This window comes from Orcinus orca, chromosome 15 (genome assembly GCF_937001465.1).
Source record: "Orcinus orca chromosome 15, mOrcOrc1.1, whole genome shotgun sequence".
Classification (NCBI taxonomy): domain Eukaryota; kingdom Metazoa; phylum Chordata; class Mammalia; order Artiodactyla; family Delphinidae; genus Orcinus; species Orcinus orca.
Window position 1 is genome coordinate 62,393,515 of NC_064573.1, and position 6,974 is coordinate 62,400,488.

A 6,974-nucleotide genomic window follows, 5' to 3' on the forward strand; every position below is an offset into this window, starting at 1 on the left:
TGGCCATCCCACCATCCCCCTCGGGACAGGGGCCTGGGGGAGCAGGAAGAGGGAGGAACACACCGTGAGTTGGGAGAGGGAGTGGGGGAACGTTGCTGGTGGAGCCAGATGGCCGTGGGGGCGGCCAGGGCTCCAGAAGCCCAGGGGAGGGGGGAGGGGAGGGAGTGTGCTCAGCAGCCAGGCCCCGCTCCCCCACCTGGCCCCTCTGTGCCCATGGTGGGAGCTCAGACCCTCCCTGCCCCAGCCCAGGGCAGAGCCAGGGCACTGCTGGGGGAGGGTCCCTGCCTCTCCTGTCCGGCCCCTCTCCCTCCTCAGCCGGGTCCTCCCACATGCCCCATTTCTTCTTCTAAGGGACCCTTGGGCCTGGGGCCCCTGGTACCCCCTGTGTGAGCCCTGGCAGTTTGCCCCTCAGCACTGTGGACACGGGTACATCTGAGTTTCAAGACCAGGCCGCACTGCCCCCAGGCTCCAAGTGGGCAGCATGGGCAGTCCCCTTTGAGCCAGGAGACCCCATCACCACCTTGGACAGCCTCCACACACACAGCTCCATGCCGTCTGGTGTGGAGGTATAGGGCAGCCTTGGCAACCATCAGCACCCCCAGACACCGTCCCTGTGACTGCACAGCCAGGCCGGGAGTCTGCCAGCCTGCGCCTGGGCGTTGGTGGGCAGAGGGAGCGTAGGCAGGAGTTTCTTTATCCAGTTTTATCCTGAGCAGCCCCTGCCATGCCCAAGAAGACACAGCCAAGCTGCTAAATCTGGAGAGGGTGCAGGGTTCTTGCTCAGCATGGTGGCCCCTGGGCTCCCACCACCTTCCTGGCAGCCAGGAAACTGCAGACACGCATTTGCGAAGATCTTTGAGGCACACCTGAGCTCCTCAGCTTGCACACCTCCTGGGATAGGGTGCTCACTACCTCTATTGAGCCTGCTTCTTACTGAGAGACACCCATCTGCCCTCAGGGCACTTTTCAGGCTGACTGTGCCTGTCACCACCAGCTGGCCCTCAGGTGGGGCCTGGGAGACCCCAGCATCTCAGGAGGCTGCAGGGCCCCATGCTGAGCTGGGACTTGGCTAACCCCCAGATGCCATGGCTCCATGGCCACATGCTCCTCCTGGCACTGCCAGAGCCCCAGCCCGTCCTTTGGGGTCCCACATCCTCCCCTCCCCCAGGAGAGAGAAACCCAGGCCACAGTGGGGAATGGGGACAAGGGGCCATACAGGCCTTCTGAGGGTGAAGCAGGTGGACCTGGGGGTGGGGTGGGGTACAGATCTCGGGGACTTTGTTCTGAGGTGCAGAGATGGGTTCTGATTTCCTGAATAGACCCATCTGGCCTCTGCGAACACAGTGAAGACTTGTGAGTGGGCACACAGGTCTGGCCAGGCCCAAGGAGGGTCGGGTGGGGGACCAGGAGGGCTGCGGCCGTGTTTGAGTTGGACCCAGCAGAAGGCAGAGGTGGGCAGGGCTCCCAGCGTCTGTGCTGAGCAGCCTGTCCCTGAGGTGGGGGCCCCCAGAGCAGCAGCCCCTGTTGTCAAGGCCCAGGAGACATCTGGGTGGGGGTGTCGCGTGGGCTGTGCAGGCTGAGCTCAGGAGAGGGGCCCGGGCTGGAGGACAATTTGGGAGTTGTGAGTTTGGGTGATATTTACAGCCCAGGAAGCGATGACATCACCAGCTGGCACTGGGCCCGGGGCGGCAGGCTCAGCTCCTGCCTGTCCCACCCAACCCTGACCCCTACCTTTCACCGGACGTGCTGGTCCCCTGGGGTCAGGCGCACTGGACCCAGACAGGAGGTGACCGATGTCCAGCCTCAGTCTCCCGGACCCTTGGACCTGGCTGGGCAGGAAGCTAATTCAGACCACGAGAAGCGCATTGGGAGTGCCCACCTCCCCAGGCCAGCCGCTGGTTTACCAGAATGCTCCTGGCCCTCATGCAACGATGCCAGGCCAGCCACAGGGCAGCCTGTGCACAGGATCCTTCCCAGCTCACAGGTCCATCTGTGTCACAAGCCCGGCCAGGCTGGTGCTACCGAGAGGAGTCAGTGGAGGGTGGCACCTGGGGCCTGTGCTTGCAGGGGTGAATGGGAGGTGAGCAGCGTGCTGGGCTCAGGCCGAGTTCCTCCCAGGTCACTTCTCTGCCAGTCCTGACCCTGGGGCCCTGGGAGGGCAGCGGGGCATGACTGCATGCCCACTGGGGACAAAGGGGCCCCTGGAGTCACCCTGTCCTGCCATCTACCTGCAGGGTTGGCCCAAGTCCTCGGACAGGAAAACCTGCCCCTGTCTATCTGGTGCCCAGGGCTTTGCACAGTAATTGGTAGAATTATTTTTTAATCCTTAAATTAGTGCTGAAATAATAGAAGCAGCAGAATATTCAGCAGCTGATTGTAGACCGATGTCCAGTGAGACTGAGAACGTGTTGGGAGTGTGTCTATGGAAAGGAAGTATTTATTTGTTGGATGAGCTGGGGCCCAGGGGCTGCAGGGCAGAGGCCCTTCCTCACAGCCAGGGTGACCCAGCCCACCCTCACCCCCCACGACGCCCTCGCAGGAAGAGGCTGCTGACGTCCCCTGCGTGCACACAAGTACACTGAGGCCCAGAGGTGTGAAATGACACGTTTGGAGCATTAGACCTGCCTGAGGCCGTGCTCGCTCAGAGCCGCCCACGGCCAGCGTGGCTCTGCCCCAGAGCGCCATGTGGCTCCCTCCTGAGCCTCAGTGTCCTCACCCCAGTGCTGGGCCTGCACAGGCCTGGCATAAATCTCTCCTCCTTGTGCCAGTCAGCCTGGGGGTGTCCCTCTGCCCAGAGCATCACTTGACATGGCATGTGGATGCATCCTGACCCCACTGGCATGATGTGTCGCACTGTGCCTGGCGCCTCTGGCAGCCTTGCCTTTGGTCCTGCCTTGCCCTCCTCTTTTCCCACCCTGCGCTGGGCTGAAGCTGCCCTAGAGCCCTGGACAGCTGGCCCGGCCAGTGCACGTAACAGCCCAGGGGCTTGGCCGGGCTCTGCACGTGAAGCCTGGGCAGCCCTGGGGGGACAGCAGCATTCTGGATGCAGCCCACCCCACGTGGCCAGGCTGGAATCCTGCGGGAATACAGGGGCCCTGCCCCATCCCCCCCACCACCACTACTGCCCACCCCAGCTCCCAGCCACAAAGTGCCGCAGGATCCTCCACCCAGCACCCTCTATTTATTTCAACACTCAACTCCGACACAAACCCCTCCTCCAGGAAGCCCTCTGTGATCCCCCCAGGCTGATTCCCACCCAGCCAGGCAGTCACGTAATGGATCCACAGTGCCCAGACCTACACAGCCAGGGCTTGGGGAGGTCCACGATTGGGTCCTGGGTGGGGGCAGATCACCACACCTCACTGGTCCTTGGTTTTCCTTCCTGTCATGAGGAATGAGTAAACCCTCATGGCACGGGTCCCCGTGGCTCATGGAGCCGCTGTGAGAAAGGCTCTCAGCTTGGACCAGCACCAGAGGGACTCCCAAGCCTCTGAGATGGCTGCGGCCGCCGGTGGAGAAGCGGATGGGATGTTCCTGCCACACCATCCTGAGGTCGTCCCTCCAGCCAACCCCCCCAGCCTACCCCCCACAGGCCTGTCTTCTTGGCCCTCAGACCTCGGCACAGAGCACACAGTTGGATTCCCAGGCCGGGCGGCATGCTGTGGGGCCAGGCTGGGCCACCTGAGTGCACCTCGCCCTCGGGGCTGCTGGAGCTGGCAGCTGGGAGCACCCCAAGAGTTTCCCTTTCTTCCTGCAGCCTATTGAGCACCCCAGCCGGGCAACGGGAAGCAGACAGATTCACAGCCAGCAGCCACTGTTGGATGAAAGGTGGGGCCTTTCATCCTGGCATCTACCGACTCATTGTGTGTTTATTAGGCACCTACTGTGTGCTGGGGGCTGGTAGAGGTGCTGCTGGGCTTTGGGCTTCCACTCCCTGGGCCACTAGGGAGATGGGGCTGCCTGGGATGGAACGTGGGGAGGCCGGTTATGTGGTCTGGCGTGTTGAATCCACACAGATGGAGCCCCAGCCTCTGTCCCCTAGAAGAAGCCTGGGGGCGGCGGAGAGCCCCTTCCCTTCCTCTGGGGGGAGTGCTAATTAAACCCACTGCCGACAAACACTGGGGAGCAGGAGGCCTCCGATCTGTCTTCACAAAGGGCTGTGCAGAGATTTATGGACAATAAAGGAACATTCATCTAGGGGAGGGCAGAGGAGCAGCAGCCGGGCAGGATGGGGGGAGGCAGCCCCCTCCCAACCAGCACAGCACAGGGGAGGATCACCGAGGAGGGAGAAAAATTAATGTGAGCAATCAGGGAACGATGAAGGCCTTGCAGGGGAAACACCTTGACACACACATCACGTGAGGCCAGCCTGGGTGGGCCTGGGGACGAGAGCCAACAAACCCAGGTCAGGGGCAGCCTGATGCCACACAATTATTTTTGAAAAATGATGGAACAGAGAAAGAGCAGAGGTGGGGGTATGGGGGGTGCTGCAGGCTCCAGGATACCAGGGGCTTCTGGGATGCAGTCGCTGTGCCGCAAAGGGGAGGAGGGTCTCAGGGCCTCAGGAGCTCAAGGGGCTCAGCCTTAGGACCACTGGGGCTCCTGAGAACCAAGGGCGACTTCATGGCTGAGCCCTTCCTGGGGCCCCTTTGCCCCCCAGGAGCGGCTGCAGCCACACCTGCCCACCTCCAGGTTCTCAACCACTACCCATCCCTGATTCCCATCCTGCCCCTCCACCCCAGGACCCCTCTGCTCTCTCCCCTCTACTGGACCCGCCCATCAGCATCTGATTCTCCCTGACTGCTGAAGGCCCCGTCCACACACCCGTCCACCTGTTCTCTGTATGTCCCACTCTGTCCAGCCACACTCCTCTGCTCTTCCCTCAACAGGGCCTGGTGGGGTAGGGTCGGGGAACGAAGGCTCTCCTGTCCCCGGGTCAATGTCACTCAGGACACACACCCTGCTCCAGCCCTGGACCTCTCCAGACCTGCAGAGGGACACACTGGCCCCAAAGCCCTGTCCCGGGCCAAGCCTGACTCAGAGTGACCACCCAGGCCGGGGCAGTGTCACTGTCGCCCCCATGCCTTCCGTGCCCAGGGAAGACTGTGCACCGCCCCCCATGCCGACTGCTGGATCTGGACTGTTCAGGGGCCCAGGCTGGGGACATGCACCTTGTCTGTTGGGGACTGGTGTGCCCAAGTAGTGAGATGGCCCCCAAACCCACTCCTTCCATGCAGGTGAACTGAGCACAGCGACGTTTGCAGGTTTCCCACACATTAGGCGTGTTCTGTGGAAACCAACCCTAATTAACACCACCACACAGAAGCACCCAGCTCTGTACTCCAGAAATAGGACGTGCGCCGGGGTGAGAACTGCCATGCGGTGAAGTGAGGGGGCGCCTGGCATCCGCTGTCCCCACAGCAGCGTCTCAGGGAGCCTCTGTGTCCTCGCCGGCTGTTGTGGGCATCCAGGCAGCAAGCACGGTGTCTGGCACTCAGCATTCTCCACCGCGATGAGTCCTATGGATGCTCTAACACCTGGATCTGGGGCCACCTCCTCCTGGAAGCCAGCCCAGACTGCATCCACCCAGCCCTGGAGTCTGAGCCCTCACCCGCCTCCTGAAAGAGCCCTAACTTTGTTAGGTCTTGACTCAACCCCTCCAAACTTGGTCTGGGGTGACCCGGTCTCCTGCCTGTGACAAGCGAGCATCAGGCATGGGCTGACCCCCACTCCCCAGAAAGGCTTCCTTGGTCTGGAGAGGGAACGTGGGAACAACTGTGATGCCTGGAACAGCACCTGGTCCCTTCCTGGGACCACAGGGCAGTCTGAGGCAGAGTGGAACACCGACGACGGACAGCACAGCTGAGGGGGCCTTGGCCTCCACCAGCCTGGAGCCGCCTACCACCGTACCTGCCGTTTGCCTGGGCCAGGGAGGGTCTCTCTCCTGCAGCCCCTGGGCTGGGCCCCACCGTCACCGTCACCGTCACCGGTAGGGTACAAGAGGGGACTGGGACTTACAGAGGAGGAAAGGCTGGGGAAGGCAGTGGGGGTCAATGCCTCTTGGACGGGAGAAAGCTCACGCCCAGGGACCTGGCACCTCCAACCCCTCACCTTCCGCCCACAACGCTGCCGAAAGCCAGAGGGGCCAAGGAGCAGCTGAGCCTTCAGTCAAGGAGATTCCGGCCCTAGAGAAACTAAAAATACACTCAGCCCAGTGGAGAGCCAGGCTGTGGCAGTGGAACCCTCTCCTGCTGTGTCTCAGCTCTCAGTCCCTGAGGGCACCGTGGAAGGGGCGCTCACCCCCTCATACCCCACCCCCACCCTGGCTGAGCAGGTCCTGGCAGAAGGAACAGACTGTGCGGGAAAGCAAGAGGCTGACCTCCTACCCTGAGCTTGAGCAGCCTGGGTGGGGCCTGGGCTCACCTGTCAGGCTTACCTGTAGCCCGTGAGGGGTGGGGGCAGGGTCTCCCCAGGGAACCCAGTGAGGGGTGCTAGGCCGGGCAGGGTGAGGCTGAGGGCAGAGGGAGGTGACACTGGGCACCCGTGGATGAGTCTGGAGGGTTTGCTGCACCTGCCTCTGGGGTCCCCAGGCCCCCATCATGGGCGGCTGCTGTCACGTGATGCCAAGCCTTCCCTGTTCCCAGCTAGCCTCCAGCTCAGCTGGCTGCATATCAAGCTAGGGACTCAATAATGAAGGATTTGACTTGCAAAATCGGCAAAACAGTGCTAATAAGAGGACGGGCTCACATGGGGTGGGGGCAGGGACCTGAAATCCAGGCATCAGGGCAGAACACCCAGGTCTGGCCCGGGTGCTCGTGAGGGTGGAGAAAGTGGGGCTCAGGGGACCCTGGGCCTGTCACCTCGGCCCCTGCCTGCTCAGGGCCAAGGACAGTGTATTGTGAGTAGGTAGGCAGCCCAAATTGTAGGGACAGTGCTCCACCTGCCAATCCCAGAGACTTAAGTAGGCCCAGCCC